We start from the raw sequence: 20,052 nt of genomic DNA on the forward strand, positions 1-20,052 counted from the left end.
CAAAATACAGATAATACTTCATGTTTTGATCATATGGGTAGAAGCAAAATCATGGATTGTAAAAATGCATTATACATAGGTAGAAGGGTTTTCCAGAATTTTGAGGTCAACTTTGGGGGTGTACATGGGTGCACATTATAAACGAGAAATTATGGTAAAAAATGACAAAGAAAAAGAAACAGCATGACTGTCAGTGTCATATTTCTGTCACCAAGGGCCATCTTTTACCTGGACATTAAAGCATGCATCCGTCTAGTGGCTTTTTTTCTTTAGTTCTTCAGCTACATTGTGTTGTGACATTTTCTTTTGGTCCAGTCTCGTATAAACTCAATACATTATTAGGTCTTCGGTTTACATTGGAGTTCCATTCCTATGGCGGTGATGTAACCTGAAGTTAGAACACGCCATATTCTATCGCTAACTTATGCTAATGTTGTAAGTCATATTTACAGTAAATATTTCTATAAAATCACTTCCAGACCATAAATATAAAAGAATCAAATGAAAAACAGTAAGTACGTCAGTAACTAGTTTATTACATGCCATTCATAACCCGGAACATCATCTGCCGGTACCATCATAAACTGATTCCGTACTTACTAGTTCTGTAGTCATTGGGTGGTCTACATCTCAATCATTACGGATTGTCTTTGGTTAGCCTCCATGCACATCATTATCCGAAGCAGTTGGGATTATGGCACCAGTTTATTGTTAGCCTAATAGCATCATTGCCGATGTCATTTTGAACTTACTATCACAATATTGATTTTAAAAAAAACAACAACAATGCACTAAAAATTGTCTGTGTAGATTTTCTGCCAACCAGGTCATGGTAATCAGCAAAGATTGAATCAACAATTCTTGTTTGTTGAATTTGTTGTGATTTTTTTCTTTGCTTGTTTTCCAATAACTTCCCAAAATTACTTGACAACTCTGTTGTTAGGCTAATGTCTTTACAGTAGCATGTTCAGTTTTTCGTTTTTACCAAATGTTGACTAGAGAGCATAAAGATTATTGTTAGAATCGCTCTGAAATTTGTACTCACATGGAACGGGAGTACAACACATTCGTCATAACGCCTTGTAAATGTTTGCTTTGTAACGACTCGAGACTTTTCTCGTCTGTCAACGCATTCATTTTCAAGCTAGGTATCTGTAACTGTAAATCATCTTCCGATGCCATCGACATTATTTTTTTGATGATGATGTGAGAGCATATAGACTCGCTTTCACCCATACAATGAGAGAGATACCCCTGCATTTGGAAGATATGGACATAAAAGCAGGATAATCAAATTGTCAGCTGGTAGCAGGGATCTCTAGCGCCCACAGAGGTTTAAACACAGTGGGATGTTTGAGTGAAGCTGACAATACAAACATTGCTTCAAATCATGCTTTTGAATTCCTGATAATCCTTTCTATGAGAAATCATCTTGTTTATGTTCAAATGGGGAAATCAGATCATGTTGATTAATAGCAAGAATGTGTTGATAGGAAATATGGTCAAGAAAACTGTGTCGGTTGAATTTTATTACCCCCGAAAAATGGTCGTCGGGGGCGATCGATGCCCACCCAAGCTCATTTGGATACCCACCTCTGGGTGGATGCCTGGGGCCACTGCCCTGTTACCAGAACCGCTCGTTATGCTTAACCACAAAGTCACCATGCTGCCTGAGTCCATGTCTTTTAATTACTTTATGTAAAAATGAAATGGAAACAGCATTATAGTAAATAGGGAGACTTCCGTCAATTTCAGTAGTTGTTGCCCACGCTGTTGCGGGATTTTATCGAGGGGTGAAGAATGTTTATGCTGCTAAAACTGTTGGAACTAGCTGGAAACAGACGCGTCTCTGCTGTGCTTTCTCTGGATATCTTCTGAGTGTACACCAAGTAATAAAGACATAATTACTTCCTGGGAATGGGTTGAATATTTCCTGCTGTATGATTTCATTTACTTGCAACAGACATCGACTCTTCTGACGGTTGTTGTGTTGTCTTTAAAACTTTTGACTGGACAGATTTTCACTTCAGGTAAAGCCATAGTTAAACCTCAATAGAGAGTTCATCATGTGAAATCTTTGGGAGCAGTTGTTGGACTCTCTCAATTTACATGACAGTAGGCCTCTTGCACTCTCTCTGTGTTCACTGTACCATCTTTCATACACTTGCGATGCCTTGGGGTCAACAAGCTTTGCAGATAAACACTTTTTTCCAGATGACAGCTCCGAGTCCTCCGGATGCCGCTCTGAGATTCACACGCCTTCACTTAGTTAATCAGCATTCAGTGGAAGCGTCGTCTCTTGATGCCATTGTTTCGCTCACTTCCTTCTAAAGCGAGTGAAAAACAACATGATTCCAGTGGGTTGCGATTTTAAAAACAAGATACAGTATACCTTGAATTGCCTTTATCCTCTCTTTGTTGGGTCTCTCGTGCCGATTTGGGGCTAAAAGCAACATACATCCCTGCTTGTTTACATCAGAAACCAGTCTGGTGTAAGGCTGAAAAAGCCTTTCAAATGTCACCCCCAGCCCGAGACCCCCAATGGCATAGGCTGCCTTTCTTTGATGCGTCAATCAGACTGACAAACAGCGCTTATCTCCGTAAGAGAGAGAGAGAGAGAGAGAGAGAGAAAGATCAAGTGCCCTCCTCTACCATTTCATTGCAGTCAATCCATATGGGCATCGCCAATAACACTCCATTGAGATGGGGAGGGAACCTCAGGAGGGCCTCTCCTGTGTGTGGGAGACCTGCGCATGGACCCCATCTGAAACACGATCAGATTACTTTCATTATTCGCATCAACCTCACACTCTCGGATTGAAGCACCACTGGAAAAACTGTGATAACCCATCAGCAAATCATCTGACTGCCGGCTCACTTCCCTAATTCCCCCTCGCCCCCCGGGTTTCTGATCAAAGACACAATCCTCATTACTGTGAACTTGCACAAGATGTCCACTGCTCATGTACACTCTAAACAAGCCGACGTTAGCCACGGCTGCTAAATGGGTAGCATGACTTATTCGTAAAGGAGTGTTACGGCGACCGTCTCTGAGTGTGCCCGTTAGCCGTCTACTTAAATGTACTCAAAGGTTTACAGCAGCGCATTAAAACCAGTCAGCATTAAAAGCGTTATAGTACATAAGCATCGTGTTATCTTATAAAACTGAGCCCCATCGAGTCAAGAGGTAGAGGTCTCTTGACATGACACATTTATTTATACATCAGCCATTCATCTCCAGACTCTAAAATGCCACTCAATATACTACTTTATGGTAATGAATGAGAGTTCAAAGGCTTTTGACCTATCTTTTTTTTTTCTCCAGAGACTCAATTGACATTTTGTTTTATAATAAAATCTCTTACTATTTAACACACTACACTTAGCCTCTTTTGCATTATTTACCTTGGAACGGTTTTTAATCTGCATTTGTTGAATGCCTCGAGCTTCAAATGCTTGACAATTGTAACATGTTGTATGTAAACAGCTCCAAATCTTTCACAGGGGATAGCTTAAGAAAGTAATGAATGTGAGTTGGCATCACCATAAAATCATCTCTAAAGATGATGTGAGGGCTTTATTGTATTACTGAATTATTCTTTTTGTTTACACGTAGGTGATGGACCATGATTTATTTGTTTATTTATTTTTTAAACTCACCATAATGGACCGGCTGGGAAATCAAAAAGAACAGCACGGGAACTTCTTTCAAATTCAAACAATTGCTGTTGTAGCAGCATAGATGACTATCCAAGGATAAGACTTGTTATAATGAAGATCCTTGGCCACTGATGTACTGAACATTCACGACGCTGCCGCAAGGCCCCCATTGCATCGGAAATGTTACGTTATCTATTCAGTGGGAATGTGTAAAGCTTGTTGGTACAGTATGTATGAATGTGAGTCAGGGTCAGTTTTAGACATATTGTACAATTTTTCTACAAATTAAAACAGTTTTCAAATATCCTAATTAAATATCTGTGATGCGCTGCAGTCAAAATAGTCCAAGGTCCTATCATCGCTCTCTGCTCACCATGCATACCACCACCCGCACTCACAGTTGGTTGAATTGAGCACCCTCCTCTACCAAAGGTCCGCACTAATTTTGGTCGATCCTTCTTTTCAATTTCCTGCCCCGAACGACTTCAACACACTCTGCAACAAATCATAAAACTCACCTCATTCATCCCAAGCTCATCGTTTAAAAAATCAGTGAGGGATACTGTACATGATGGCTGCACCTGGTTTTAGCCTGTTATAAATCTTTTATTTACCATGTGCTATGATGTAATGTAATAATATATTATGTAGCTATGTAAGCATATTACACTGTACAACTGTTTGTTGTCTATGTATTTGTATAAAAAAAATAATAATCAAGTGAAATATCCATCCATCCATCCATTTTCTGAGCCGCTTCTCCTCACTAGGGTCGCGGGCATGCTGGAGCCTATCCCAGCTATCATCGGGCAGGAGGCGGGGTAGACCCTGAACTGGTTGCCAGCCAATCGCAGGGCACATACAAACAACCATTCACACTCACATTCACACCTACGGGCAATTTAGTGTTGCCCGGAGAAAACCCACGCAGGCACGGGGAGAACATGCAAACTCCACACAGGCGGGCCCGGGAATTGAACCCCGGTCCTCAGAACTGTGAGGCAGACGCTCTAACCAGTCGTCCACCGTGCCCTCAAGTGAAATAATTAACGTAAAATATATTTTTTTGTAATGTTGCCCAAGTCCTTTTCACTGATTAATTGATTAATGGCTTATCCTTTAATTAAATTGGATTTGACCTGCTTACCTCCCTTGACACCTCTTTTATCTGGGTCCAGTTAAATTGCTGCCCTCCTAATTAAGGAGAACGGTGGATGTGACAGCAGCCAAGTGTGGTATCTCTCTCCTTCTCCATCACCAAGAAGATGACCGCCGTCCAAACTTTGCCAGGTCCCCCTAATTACCTTGATTGTGTTGCACTTTCAAATTAAGTTATGGAAATGAATGCAGACGCCCGACGGAGGATACGAGGGGGCAAGAGTCATGAACCATGAAAGGCTGCTCCAGCCTATAATTACTTTAGCGTGTTCATTGTCTCGAGGGGAGAGCTGAATTGTGTTTGCTTTTATTGTGCGCTGAAACTTTACACAAATCTCAAAAAATTTGCATCAACATTCAAATATCTGCACAGTTGTTTTCCGGTCTGCATAGTGGACACGTTTCTTGTATTTTCTCCCTTTTGGGTTATGTTTTCTTAGCTGAAATTCCCCAAAAACTTTGTGTTTAGGGCATAAGCTAATGAATTTATTACTTTTGGGTAGAAATTGTTTTCTAATATTGTTACCATTCCTTCGTGGATCCATCTCAATGATGTCACCATCATCTACTTTGGATTTGTAGTAGTCCATCCATTTATTTTGTGCACAGAACACAGGTCACGGCCTAATTCTGGTCGTGTTAAAATTGAGCCTGTTCGTAACAGTATTTCAGTCCTCAACAATTCAAATATTGCCAATATAGTCTAAATCAATGGTGCCCAACCTTTTTTTCCACGGACCAACTGTCAAAAATAAATTAACACGACAGTCTTAAAAATAAATGTTAAATGTATGAAAAATACAACTCGCTATAACGCATAACTGATAAAAGAAGCTTTCTTTTTCTTCGAGGTCGTAGTCTCTTCTTCTGGCTCCTCAGGTGGCATTTTCCTTTTGAAAAGAAGCTCTCCGAAGCCATCTGTTTTTTACTCATTTTTGCTAGTTTGCGGACTTTGTTTTAGTAACGTATCACGTGACCGATCTAGTGTTGTTTCGTTCGTGAACGTTTCATTCAAAAGAACAAATGTTTTCAGTGAAAGTAATGAACTAAATCAGTTTATAAAATGATTTGTTCTTTGAGCTTAACTGCCGCCATGAGCGAGTCGGCTGGGAGCTGAAACAGAACTGCTGCAGCGTTCAATTGTGACACGCAGCTGGAGGAGCAGAGAAGATAATTTTTTCAAAATAAAACACATTTGACACGCGAAAACACATCCATCCATCCATCCATCCATCCATTTTCTGAGCCGCTTCTCCTCACTAGGGTCGCGGGCGTGCTGGAGCCTATCCCAGCTGTCATCGGGCAGGAGGCGGGGTACACCCTGAACTGGTTGCCAGCCAATCGCAGGGCACATACAAACAAACAACATTCACACTCACATTCACATTCAGAATAACTCAAAAAAATAAGTCGACTTCAAAAACAAGTTGACGCAGAATTTCTGCCTCGAAGCTCTGCAGGGACCCCCCCCCAAAAAAAAGTTCGGTCCAAAACCAATGTTTCTTGCAGACAGACGTACTGTTGGGCCACTGATACACTTTGCCAAAAACAACAGAGGAGCATCTGTAAGTGATAAAAAAAAAACCAAAAAAAAACACTATTAAATGTGTAATGTACAAATAACATGATTTATGAGTGAGCTCAATGTTTTTTTTTGTTTTTTTTTTAATGGTAATCGCTAGCTAATGCTAATCACGAATGCTAACCGATTCGCGAAGGCTTATTTTGTTGTCTCAAATTCTGCACAGTTTATACCATACACTCAGTACCAACACATGCAGTTTCAGGATGGAAGTCCAGCCCTCATAAAAGAGAATTGAATGCATTTTAGTTGTAAAAAAAGAAAAAGAAAACGTTTTTGGGGGGTGGGGACGCCGATTACTTGAGTACTTGACGAAATATATATAGGATAATCGATTTGAAAAATATTAGATCTTGACATCCCTTCATGTGTGTAATGATATCATGTTATTTGCTTAGTTGACGCACCCTATCGCCATCCCGTCTGGACACCCTTAATAGCCTGGTTTGATTTACATGATCTGAATCATCTACCGCTTGGTGGAAATGTGCCAAGTCAACTGCTCTGCTCCGACTGAAAGTTATTTTGTTAATATGTCTTAATATGCATCGTTCGGCATTGACACACAGACAGACTTAAATATATTTCTAAATTTGACTTAATGAATTTGCTAATACGTGTTTACTCATTTCCTTGTCATCAATTAAAGTCGTTTATCAAAAGAGCCCGTCAGTGATACACGCTGTTGCCCTGGGAGACAAGCAGCTTAATTACAATGAACGCCCCTGCCGTAAATCATTTCATCCCCCCACCTCACATTGTAAACAAGCGAAGTATATGGCTAACCTCGGAAATGACTTCATGTTTGCGTCTTATTGGCTCATTTTCGTGTTAATTAAAAATTATATTTAATGCTTAGGCAAGGTTTACCATTCTAATTATACTAGCGCCCCCCCCCCCCCCCCCCCCAACATAAAAAAAAGATCCCTTGCCTGTGAGGCTGTGAGCACAGTCGCAAGCAGGTCAATGAAGAGTCCCCAGAGTGCAGTGGCGGTTAAGTGCCTTGCTGGGAGGCATCTTGAAGATGTTAATTGAGAGACAAGAACAGGAAATCTTTGTTGCAACTCGTATTGCCACCTCTGTGCAGGAACTCTGCATCAACAGAGAATCTGCGTTTCCAACAAGAAAAAAAATAAAAAACCATGACATCAGATTGTCAAACGAGACATTTCAAACGAGGGGAAAAAAATCCCTTTAAAACCCTTTTTTTATTATTACATTTTGGGGGGAGAACAAAATCTCTTGTTTGAAGCCTCGCGGGTTAAGGATTACTGAAGCGAGATAAGGGGGAAATATTGGTGTAATGGAGAAAGCACCGACAGAAAGAAAGAAAAAGCCTCCCACTTTTTTGCCAACTAAAGAAAGTACTTTGACACTTGCACTTTTGAAAATATTTTTTGACAGCGAGCTGAACTCTTTTGTGATCAGATATACTCTATACATCTGACTGCAGAATGTGCTAACTGGAAAATATTAACACTTAACAGGATACATGGGAGAAAATGGCTAAATGAATGACTTTTTCTACTCTTTCAACTCACCTCCTTGATGTCACCACCTATGTAGATAAATTGGTTCTAGAAGGCCATGCTAAGGGCAGGCTCCGTGACCCCTACCTCCTCTCAATATCCACCCAAATTACCAGGTTGATCCAAGATGAACAACCCATGGAGAGATTGAATGACACCTACTGTATGTCATATACATAACCAAGCCCATTCATTGGTTGGTTCAAAAATACAACCAATCTTCATGAAAAGATTTAAAGTATCGCTGTGTACCTGCTAACAAGGATCATATTTATTATTAATATACATGTGCAAAAAAAAAAGTTAACCACTGTTAATTTTCCATCTATCCATTTTCTACCACTTATCCTGTCCCTGATCACAGGTGAACATCAACCTATCCTAGCTGACTTTGGGTGAGAGGCAGGGTACACGCTGGCCAGATCGTGAGCCAATCACAGCGCAAATAGACACAAACAACCATTGCCACTCACATTCACCGCTGAACCTAACACATATTTTCGGAATGTGGAAGGAAGCCAAAGTAGCAAACCGAAGCGAGAGCAAGTCAGTAAGTTCTGAGCCATGATCCAAACCCTCAACCTTGCATTGCGAAGCAGACGTGTATGTCAAGCCCTTTAACGTCTAACAGCGAGACTGTATATGTGTTGAGGATATCTGTAATTCACTTTTGCCTAATAAAAACCAAACATTTCATGTATCCTTAACTACAGTACATTCTTCTTATCCACCATTGGTAAATTCAGAGGTCTGCTACATAATTTCCTCTTGGACAAATGACGTCACTTTTGCCATTCGTGTGTCATTACAGATATCTAATCAGTTGCAAATTCAGTCTCCGCTATGTGAATTATGATATCTGTAACAGAATTGTAGAAATCTGTAACTACAGTTTGGATATCTACAAATTTGATTCTGGCTAGACATGATTCCAGTTCAAGATATCTTTAATTCAACTCAGTTCAGGTTATCTACATGTCCCTTTTCAGATATCTTAAATCGAGTTTTAACTAGGCAAATTGACAATGTAGATATCTGTAAATGGAATTATGACTAGTCCAAACGGCTTTGTAGCTACTGTATCCCAAACTGCAATTACAAACATCTGCAATTCAGTTGCAGATATCTGTAATTCAGTAGTGGATCTCTGCAACTGAATTGTTGATATCTGTAATGCGAAAGCCCATACGCATGAATCGCAAAAGTGATATCATTTGGTGTCAGTTGTCCTAGGTAGCCACATATCTGTGATTCCGTTTTGACTAGATAAAAGTAAATTACAGATATCTCTATCTGTTGTTTTGAGTAGTCAAAGTTACGTTACAGATAGGTTGAATGAAAATTCCAACTGTTAAAAATGTAATTACGTCTGGTCAGAAAAACATTTTTAATATCTACAATGTTAATTCTGGATTGTCAGACTTTTAAATAATTAGCTGCAATAAAACAATATGCAACTTTAACAACAACGATACGTAACTAACGACAAAGCCGGGTGATGCGGTCGCCTATTAGGTGACTTGTGCTGAGAGCTAATCCTGTTGAAAATAGAAATGTTTGCTGCCTCGGGACGGCGCATGGAGGATGGGGATGCCAGAGCGATGCCACCGGCCCCAAGGAGTCAGTCATCCATGTGCACAAGGAGAGATAGCCTAATCTTGTCACAGACACTGCGAGGAGGAGGGAAATCAAAGTCTCAAGCTCTCAGTTGCAAAGACTTGAGCTCACGGAGGTGATATGGAAGGTTCAAGATAGAAAACCGAGAAGTTGTTTTTCTTCTTCGAGAGCTTTGATGTTGTAGAGCTCCAATTTGCTTAGGCATGCATTTGTTACGTATTGTAGCATTCGCCACTTTGAAATTCCACTCCCCTCAAGGGTACAATTGGATCGTCATCATTTTCCATGTTTTGATTTTTCATCTTTTTTCCATGTGTTCATTACTGACTCCTTTCCTGTGCGGTGGAACCTCCAAAGCCAAAATGCCAAATTTTGAGCTGCATCAAAATAGACCTCAAATATCCTAATGCGTGATGCCGGAAAACCGCACTGGGCCTCATTTTTAACCAACGTCACATAATTTTTCTTGATGCTAAGAATATCCACTGGAAGTTAATGTGGCGTAAGAGGACTCATTTAAGGCATAAAGACTTTTGTCAAGTGTTATAATAATTGGAGATGAATGCCAGTAACCAAGTGGATGATTGCGCAGAAGTGACTGTTAAACAATTGTTATTGTTTGCATGTCTCATCGAGATAGGACTGTCAGTTAGAGAGACATTGGCTAACTTTTTATGAAAAGAGGATATTGATTGAGATATTCTGCGGCCATCGGTTTGTCCTGTTTGACACGAATGAACGCTGAGTGAAGATGTAGACTGCTATGTTAGCTGCTCGTCACTTTGGATGTTCCATTCTAAATAATTTTGACCGTGATGGGTAATGTTTGTTAAAGAATCTTTGCCCGTTTTGAGGTTATTCTGTTGTCATTAAAATGTCAGCTCAGCGTTTGTTCATTCTCCACTCCTATTACTTGCTATTCTGCATAGCAGCCACCAGCAAGACCGCGATGCTCTACGGTGGCGTCAGTGTGACCGAGTTGCAGGAATATTTTTTGCGTGGCCAAGCTGACGTCTTTCAAGTGGTGAAACAAACGTGCTGATTTCCCTCATCAGCCGCTCCGCTCGTTTCAATATTCCGCTGACGAGGAGCCGACTTCCAGGTTTCATTCGAGCAGCAGCAACATATAAGCAGTTTCAGCATCGGTGGGCCTGACACATCTTCCTTTAGTGCTTAAACACATCCTTGGTAGATTACATTCACTCCTTGTTGAGTAAAACTGTGTTTTATGGTCCAAAAAATAATATCTTTATGAAAGTTTATAAAAATATGGTATTTTATTCAAGCAATCATACTTTAAGAGATAATATACTTTGTTAAAAAAAAGAGTAGAATTTCCATCAGCTCCCACAACAATGATATTCTGTGAACACAGCCACAATCAAATACTGTATAGCCTTGGACAGACATTTGTACCGTACCGCACTGAACTGAACCAAGTCCAATTTTTTTCGACTTGTTTGAGTACTCCATGCCGCATCAAAGTACGCTAAGCTTCCCCGACCCCAGCACAGTTTGAAGAGATATGTTTGAGCATGAAACGCTTAATAATAAGCACAACCTTAGTAAGAATAATCCACAATCAAAGCCCAAGGTACAGTCTGTAAGGTGATGGTTCCTTCCAACAGTCACGGAAGACGACAACACAGCGATATAGTCGTGTACTACACAAAGTGCATTTGCAGCCAGACCGTTGTGGACATTTGAGCTTCCGCACAGATGCTAGCAAAGCTCCGTAGCCAGATATCATGCTCGGAAAGTAATTGTCGTGCCACTAATGAGGCAGCTGATGAGTGCAACATCTTTTTGAGGAAGAACAAGGTGTCTCTATTAGTGCAGACAAATTACTCAAGCGCAGATGTTAGTGAGTAAGCCCAGTGAAGCAAAACATCACCGATTCGCATTTCGGTGCGCTAGCATGTAACTGTGGGGTTTTCATATTCAAGCTGTCTTTAATGTAGAAATCTATCCAAGATGTGATTGTTGATAATGCTCCAAGCAGCTCTCTTTTTCATCAAATCTTCCCTGTGATAAATGAATAATTCATCTGTGGCCGTGTCCAACCCTCCCCACTGTGAACAACATATTTGTACATCTCCAAAGCATGATAATCTCACACCCGCAGAGAGCGAAATGGAGCATGTGCTTATTACTGGCGACAAGTTGAGATGTGAACTTTGTGAGCGAAGACCGCATTTTCAAAGAGCGTTCAACAGTGTGGGATCACAACGTGTGCAAATAACTCCTTCAACATCGTATTCATCCACTCATGATTGGCAAATGGTATGCGGTGTGGCCGTAGAGGCTAGAATTGATGTAATTTAATGTGTTGAAAATTACAGCACTACACTACATTTTTGACAAATGTCCCAACTCATTACAAGCCGCGGCGAGAGGACAAAACACAGTGCTGGTGCGAGGTGGGCATTTGCCTTCGCAAATGGGAGTCAGCAGCACACACCTGCCGCCATTTCAAGTGCCTCTGGTTAACCCCGGATAAAGTTCAGCTGTTCTCATTTTTAAATCACATACTCCTGGGTGAACAGGGGTGTGTAGACCTTTATCCATTATACCTATGTGGCCACATATTAGTATTTCATGCGAGCTTTATACTTCAGAGTTGTATTTTAATATAACAAACGGGTCTTTTGCAGGTAGCTGATCGATAGGAGAGGCCATGAGACCACGGGGAGGGAATGCGAATTAAGGAGAGCCCTCCACACAACATTGCCTGCCTCTCCTCCTCTTGCTCTGCACAGCAAGCAGCTGCAGCGGCATATTCCAACCAGCACGCCGACACTTACTTCCTGTAAGTAACACCACTCCACTTTGGCAAATCAGCCAGAACATAACGCTGCCTTTTGGGTCATGGCGCCATCTTGAATCCAAAATTGATTGTTTATGTTATGGTAGTGCAATAGTTATTGTACAATGCTTTTTTTTTTGTTTTTTGTTTTTTTGTTTTTACACTGTAGCCTGTATACTGTATGTCAGTATCACATTCTTGGGGTGGGCAATCGGATGTGTATATCAAATATGTTTTCCCCATTGAAATTAAGTGAAATGCCATTAATTGGTTCCAGACCCTAAAAAAACACCACCATATTTTTACTGCATGTATTTTTGAATAACAAAAGTAGCGCACTGTACTGTATAAAAACATAAAGCATGGTAAAAGAGAATGTAAAGAAACAAATCTGTTTTCTAAAGCATTATTACTAGGCTTTACACGATCAGGATTTTTGGGGCCGCTCGCCGATCAACAAGTTTAAAAAAAATTATAACCGATCACCGATCCGATCACAAGATGGAGCAACGTTTCTATTTACATGACTTGTTGATTTGTTGTATATACTTGTGTACTGTATACTGTATCCATCCATCCATCGATTTTCTGTACAGATGATTGGGTTGCGGGCGTGCTGGAGCCGGTCCCAGCTCAAAGTATTCTCTAGCATTTTAGACAAAAGTTAAAACACCAATGACCTCTAGGGGGCATTCAAGGATTGGCCACTGACATAGGTTTAGGTCAAATCAACATTACAACATGACAGAAATAATGGGTGCTAACTTACTGTAATTAAATTACTTTATTTCAATGAAATTACTTTAATAAATACTGTTAATGACATGCTTACTTTAACTTTCTCACTGTCCCAGCTATATGGACAGGTGTTGTCCAGAGTTTGAGTCCGAGAGAGACTTCACTAAATCCAGTGAAAATACCATAATTAATACCATTAATACATCCCATGAATAAATAAATACAGTGAGGCAGTTTAGACAATATCCTGTGTGTGCATGCGTTTGTTTAAGACATTGCCCCTCTGACAAAACCACTCCTTTGCCAAAGCTGAGCTAGAACTGCTTGCTAAATGCTAAAATAGTATCAGGCAAAGCTAATGCTAATATGTCTTGTCATGCCCATTAAAGTGGGTCCTCTGTTTGCGGTTCCTATGTGCGACGTTTTAAGGTTATGAACCGTGCGCAATAAACTAGGTTGCGCAGCGGTGTAAGAATATGTCGTCTCCCGGCACCGGAAGGCATGCTCGACATTTGATTGTTTTGTTTGTATATATGGCTTAGAAGTGTTTTTCAGACAAATATTTACTGTAACTGTGACTTCACTACTGTGTTAGATTAGGTTAGTGATAGACTATGGCTCATTCCGACTTGGGCACGGTGGACGACTGGTTAGACTGGTTAGACTGGTCCTCACAGTTCTGAGGACCCGGGTTCAATCCCCGGCCCCGCCTGTGTGGAGTTTGCATGTTCTCCCCGTGCCTGCGCGGGTTTTCTCCGGGCACTCCGGTTTCCTCCCACATCCCAAAAACGTGCATGGTAGGTTAATTGACAACTCTAAATTGCCCGTAGGTGTGACTGTGAGTGCAAATGGTTGTTTGTATGTGCCCTGCGATTGGCTGGCAACCAGTTCAGGGTGTACCCCGCCTCCTGCCCGATGACAGCTGGGATAGGCTCCAGCATGCCCGCGACCCTAGTGAGGAGAAGCGGCTCAGAAAATGGATGGATGGATGGATCATTCCGACTTGCATATCGATGCGGGTTATGTCGCCACCGTAGGAATGGAACTCCGTTGTAAACCGATGACCCCCCCGTTGAAAGAATCTTTGGCAGTTCTTTTTAAGTCTGTCATTGAACCCAAACATCTAAATTGATGTTACAAAATGTAAACTGTATAAGCATTTTGAGACTGCCATAGTCACCACTATATATTTAATTTGCCTGAGCAACTGAATATGAGCAATTTAGCATATTGCCCCAAGCAAAGCTGTCTGCTAAATCTCGGAGATCCTCATTCTCACAAAAGTGTTTTAACACTTCTGACAACACACAGATACATTATTTATTAGCTCTTAAATCATTTTTCACACCCGCTTGTGCTCAGACCAGCTGTACCACACCATCGGAAGACTTAAAATTCCACCATTTGGCTTTGTAAAAGTCAAGCGATGTCATGTAGTTGCTCTTGGAATCAATGGGTGTCCTCGCTCATTCAAATGATGGATGTTGTTTCCTTCACCAGAAAGGTTAAACTGACAACCTTAACAAAAACTTGGAGGGAAAAATCGAAGCATCATTTGCATCAATTTTAGCATATTTCTCGTAGTATAGAATCTTTACTCAGATCTTCACATTTATATAACTGAGTTAACCAATGCAAATTTGACTTTCTCGCCAGCAGACAACAGTCCGTTTTTAAGTCCAGTTTGCCTTTTCCCTTGATGCGGTTTGGTTGGGTAGAAGAATCGAACTTGGATGCTGACCAAATCAACCCTACTGGGACCACTTGTTCCAACTTAATTCTGGCATACAATATATTGACCTTGATCTTTGAGCCAATCCTTTTGATAATGAACAACTAGGGTTTTCCCACAGAAAGTTGACTTTGCGTAAACATTTTTGGTTCAGTAAGGAAATACATTTTTAGTAGGATAAATCCTGTCAGATTCTTCTATCATTTCATTTTTATGATCTTGCATGTGTTTTTTAAAAATCATATTTCATGTTATGCTTTATTGATGCTGTATATCCGATCTGCCAGTTTACGCTGCAGTCACATTGGCAGATATCCCATTCACAACAGATTTTTATCCAATTTCAGGAAGACGCTTGATTATGATGTGAGGATAACCAATTTCCTGCATTTTTTTTCTCCTTAAAATTCTGAACTGTCATGTTAACCGCGTAGTTTGAATCCAGCCTTAGTCACCTCAAAGCAGCTTGTCATTGATATTCCATTCACTCATTAAGCCACAGGAACCTGTTTTCGGTGAGATTTAGTAGTTCTCATTACCCTACTTTGTTTGATAACACCCCCTCAGAATGTGCTGTCTCAGTTCCTTACCTTATTTCAGCTGCATAATGAATGCAAACTTTTTTCAGCACAGCTTAGCTTTGACTCTGTTAAGGCGACAAGGGCAAGGACACACACAAAAAAAAGAAAAAATACACCTATTAGGTTGGTGTTCCTAGGAAATATGTCCAGTGGACTGTAACTATCTCCCTATGGGCGACCGAGACATTTTCGCTTTCCAAAGGGATGAGCATTGTGAGGAAGTGCCATCACTTAAGCTCCTTTGTGTCAATGGGTCCAAAATGGCCAATTTCCTGTCCAGGATGTGTGTTTTCACGATTTTATCATCCCCTGCCGTAGTTATTTAGTCGCACTTAGGCCCATCAGTCATCTGCGCTGTGTTGAGGGGAGGTCGACATGCAGTAAAACTGACGGACGGCCTTCCGCATGAGTGAAGACGTATGAGACAGGAAGAACGAGACAGTTTTTTTTTTTTTTGTTTTATGATATTTTTTAGTACCATCATATGGTGCAATCAGAGGGCACGAAAAAGACATGTTTCTGACAAAGTACAGATTTTTGGATGTGTTGTCTCAATCCTTGAAGTACAAAGCTGATGTTTTGTTCAGAAAGCACAATTAGATTCTACATTTGTACGACTTTAATTACAGGCTTTTATTTGGCATTTCCTTTCTCGAAATCATTCATTTTAAAGTATGTTGAAGTGACTAAGATAGCTGTTCAGGTAACCACCAACGAATGGATTGCCCTTAACTCATTCACTGTTTATTTTTGTCAACTGGTATCCAACAGTTTCCTGCTACTGACTTGTGTATTAGACAAGTAAGTTTTTCAATAGGTAGGCGTCGACGAGGTTCTCGCCCAGCCTGTCTGGGAAAATTTAAGTTTGTAAAAAACACTGTAATGACTAACAGATCCCTGTAGATGGTGGCATTGCATCACTTCACTGATTTGAAATCAACACAGCTTTTGAGTGGAAGATAAAGATAAGGTGGTGTATCTCGCTTTTACCGTCCGTTATGAGGGAAAAAAAGTCTAACAAGGCATCTCACACTCAAACAGAGTATGGATATGGAATAAACAGAATATGTGTCACGGTAGGTTGTAGAAAGCGTGTGTCGAAATGACGTAGCTCATGGAGTGAAAGACGAACTCGACAAACAACTCGAGCCATGTTTGGTTTTTGGTGAAAGCAACCATTATTTTACTGCTGATTACTAAAGAATGAAAAAAGCTAGAAACTTTATTTTTTTTCTGGTGAAAGAAGAGGGTTTTCTCCAGGCACTCCAGTTTCCTCCCATATCCCAAAAACATGCGTGGTAGGTTGATTGAAGACTCTCAATTGCCCGTAAATTGTTTGTTTGTATGTGCCCTGCGATTGGCTGGCGAACGGTTCAGGATGTACCACGCCTCCTGCCCGATGATAGCTGGGATAGGCTCCAGCAGCCCGTGACCCTAGTGAGGATAAGCAGTACAGAAAATGGATGGATGGATGGATGAATGAAAGAAGAGTCTACTCTTTATTTGGGAAGGTTTGATTTCTTTTTTTGTCACAAAACACAATATTCACAAAAACACAATGGGCATCTTGAAAGATCAGACAAAAAAAAGCTGCCAATATTAGGAACTTTAAAAATGGCTGGCGGTGAATGAGCTAAGAATAATTCTGACTTAAATACATTTTCTCAACTGTCTCTAAAAGCATCAACACTTGATCTATAGATATTTTATTGATCCCAAAGGGGAAGTTCTAAAGCACTACTGCCATTTATAGTTTCTGCTTTATGCAAATCAGACTTCCTCAATGTTGCTATTATCTGTAAATGTGTAGTGGCTAATAAATATCACGCTAGACAGCGTGCCACCTCCTCCGCCTCAGCGAGCGTTCGAGATGGAGGAGGTGTGTTTGTTTGCTGTGATGACAATGTTTGGGTTACATCAAAGGTTGTCAACACGTTACGAAATGCGCCGTGCCCTTTTTAAAACACGGAAGGCAGCTTGTGCAATGTGACCCTCCGTAACAATGAAAAAAATGCTTCATTCCTGGCCTTGCTTGTGGGTGTCGATGGGTCAGTGTTTATTCCAGCCCTGGTATTCTCTTGCTCCACAGCCTCCATTCAGTGCAGATGGTGTGCTATTAACTGCTTCTTTAGTCCTTGTCTCTGAAAGGAGTGTGTGGTCGTGAGCAACATGTTTTCAAACGTACGATTTCATCGTAACAAAGTCCTTGTAAAACTGCCCCAAAGGATGGCAGCGTTTTATTTCTTTTTTTGTACAATACATCAAAATAATATCCATTGCTTTCCGATAAGCCGTTCAAGCAGCTTATGTGCGGAAAACCCAATCAAAGCATTACAAACTAAAGTGTGCTTCAGTGTTTAAAGCTTTTTTCACGCCGTGCGCTAATGTTCTAATGTGGAGCTGTTAGATCACAGTGAGCGCTGACCCAAAATGGTGCAATTTTTTTTGGGGGGGGGGGGGGGGGTGTTTGTTTTTGACTCGATTCTTTGATTTGCATTACAGACTTTTGAGCTCAGATTTCATTTTCAGCACGTACAATCTCCACTTTAAATGTTAGTGACTCAGCATTTTGCAAACCTCTTCACATCAGCGTCACATGACTTTCCATGCTTGGTCTGTTACCACTGTTTCTGCTATTCACCAATCATTTACCATTATCTAATGGAAAGTTACCAGAGCAGACTGCCTTCCTGTCTTCAGACGTGAGGTAGTTAACATCCAGTACGAAGTACTCAATTGTGAAGCTATAACATTAAATGTTTTTTTCACCATTTCAGTTTTCCTGTTATTATGGACGGCGTGGCTAAAACGGCGCTCAGTGACACACTTGGGTGTCCGGCATGAGACGCTCTTCTCCCATTATATAAGAAATTGAGTGTCTTCTTTCAAATCAGCGGTTATCTGGCACAATTGTAACATTAGCTAGTTAGCTATACCTACACCCAGAAACTGTATCTTACCTTCAGATAGTCCACTGGCATGGCCGCTTTAGAGCGCCTCATTGTCGGCCTTGAGTGTGCGCATGACATGGTGAGAAGGGCAAAAGAAGGGATTTTTTTTAATCATTGAAATTTGGCAGGATTGTAAACAACTCTTTTCTGTGGTGTCTCAAATTTAGAAGACATTTATTGTCACTTTGCAGGGACTTCAAGATTGTGTTTATACAAATACAGCAAGGAGCTGTAATGGCAACACGGATGCTTAGGTAAGAATTTTCCAGGCTGGTCCACCGCTGTTATAGACCTGTAAAATAAGTGGACCAGGATTGCCATTCCCTTGACGATGACCTTTTGCTAATGGCCAGTGAAACTGAAGCACATAAGGTAAAATCCCCATCTATTGTTGCTTTATAATAGCAATAATGTTGTTTGCGCACATTACAGTTAAAAGCATGAAAAAGGCACCCATTAATTTATGGGTAGATCATATTGCCCGCAAGTGTAGCTTGACTTTTGGAAGTCTTTTCTTCAAATAGAAGTTTTAGCTTGACCTAGTTTTGGCAGGAAAAGAAAAATGATAAGAGCCCCACGCCCTCCCCACCACCAGCGCCCTTCCTATTCCACAGTGCTGTCAATAGCCAAAGATTGTGCAGTTCAGAACTCGCCTTGTTTTGCATTGCAGTAATAAAGCTGAGGGAGAAAAACAGGCGCCGATCTCTCGGAGCAAAATGTGTGTTTGCGGAAGATTTCTCCTAATCCGTGCTGCAGAACTCCAAACAAGAATCCAAGGTCAGCCATCCAAAGGATGCCAGGGCCGCAGTTCTATCATGTTACGGGATTTGCAGCTTCTTGATTCATGTTCCAACTTATTGTCAGAACAAAGTCAAGTATCAAAATCAAAGACTCCTGTTCGATAGCAACACAATTCTTATTACGGGGAACATGATAGTGTGCGTCATTGAACTTAATCCTTGCACTCACCGCTTAATGCAGGTGAATGAACTCTTTGCCTTTGACCACAAGGGTTGCCATGGAAACAGGTTTCCACATATACAAAGGTGTTGTGTGGCTGAAATGTAACGCGAAGAAGGCAGCAGACGTAATGCGAGTGCATCCACTTTCAAACAATTTGTCTTTCTTTTGTGTGTGTGTGCCTCATTATTGTGAGTGATATTAAAATGTCTCACTGAATTAATCTCCTGGGTTTATGACGTGTGTTTTAACAGCCCTTTAAATGGATATTCGCTGCACATTCATCTTATATATGAAATGTCCTCGCTTACTCTGGATCATATTCACTCAAAATGGCAAAAAAGAGGACCAGATTGTGTTCCCTAAATGATTGAGCACTTACAATAGTTCTGCTAGAGTGTCGACGAGAAGGTAAGAATTGAAGGATTGGAGCTGCTTGAGCTTGAGTAGAGCTATCAAATAGTTTTGCATCCAGACCGCTTGTAGGATTTAGTTTGGCAACAGATTTTTGTGTGTGTGAGTGGAAACTTCCTCTTGTAAAGGTTTAATCTTTTTTTTCTCGTCTATAAAGTGAGCTTTTAAAGTGATTGCAAAGCCTCGGGAACACGGAGGTCACTGTCCTTTGTCAGCCGAGCCTGTTAGGAGCTTAGTCATAGTGGTTTTAGGCCTGATTCTACATCGAATATTGATGCCTTTAGTAATCAAGAGATGGCTTGCAAAAACATGGAGGGGAGATTG

The 20,052-nt window shown here is 40.8% G+C and overlaps 1 protein-coding gene across 2 annotated transcripts in view; it reads left to right on the top strand.

Annotated features, from left to right (window-relative positions):
- lingo1a (leucine rich repeat and Ig domain containing 1a) overlaps positions 1-20,052 on the top strand; it is a 135,688-nt gene that overhangs the window by 58,512 nt on the left and 57,124 nt on the right. For both annotated transcript variants that reach the window (XM_061774043.1, XM_061774044.1), the window contains one exon: positions 12,201-12,355. The gene's annotated coding sequence lies outside the window, so the exon portion shown is untranslated. The remainder of the gene's footprint in view (positions 1-12,200; positions 12,356-20,052) is intronic.

The sequence above is a fragment of the Phyllopteryx taeniolatus genome, chromosome 5 (assembly GCF_024500385.1).
Source record: "Phyllopteryx taeniolatus isolate TA_2022b chromosome 5, UOR_Ptae_1.2, whole genome shotgun sequence".
NCBI classification, from domain to species: domain Eukaryota; kingdom Metazoa; phylum Chordata; class Actinopteri; order Syngnathiformes; family Syngnathidae; genus Phyllopteryx; species Phyllopteryx taeniolatus.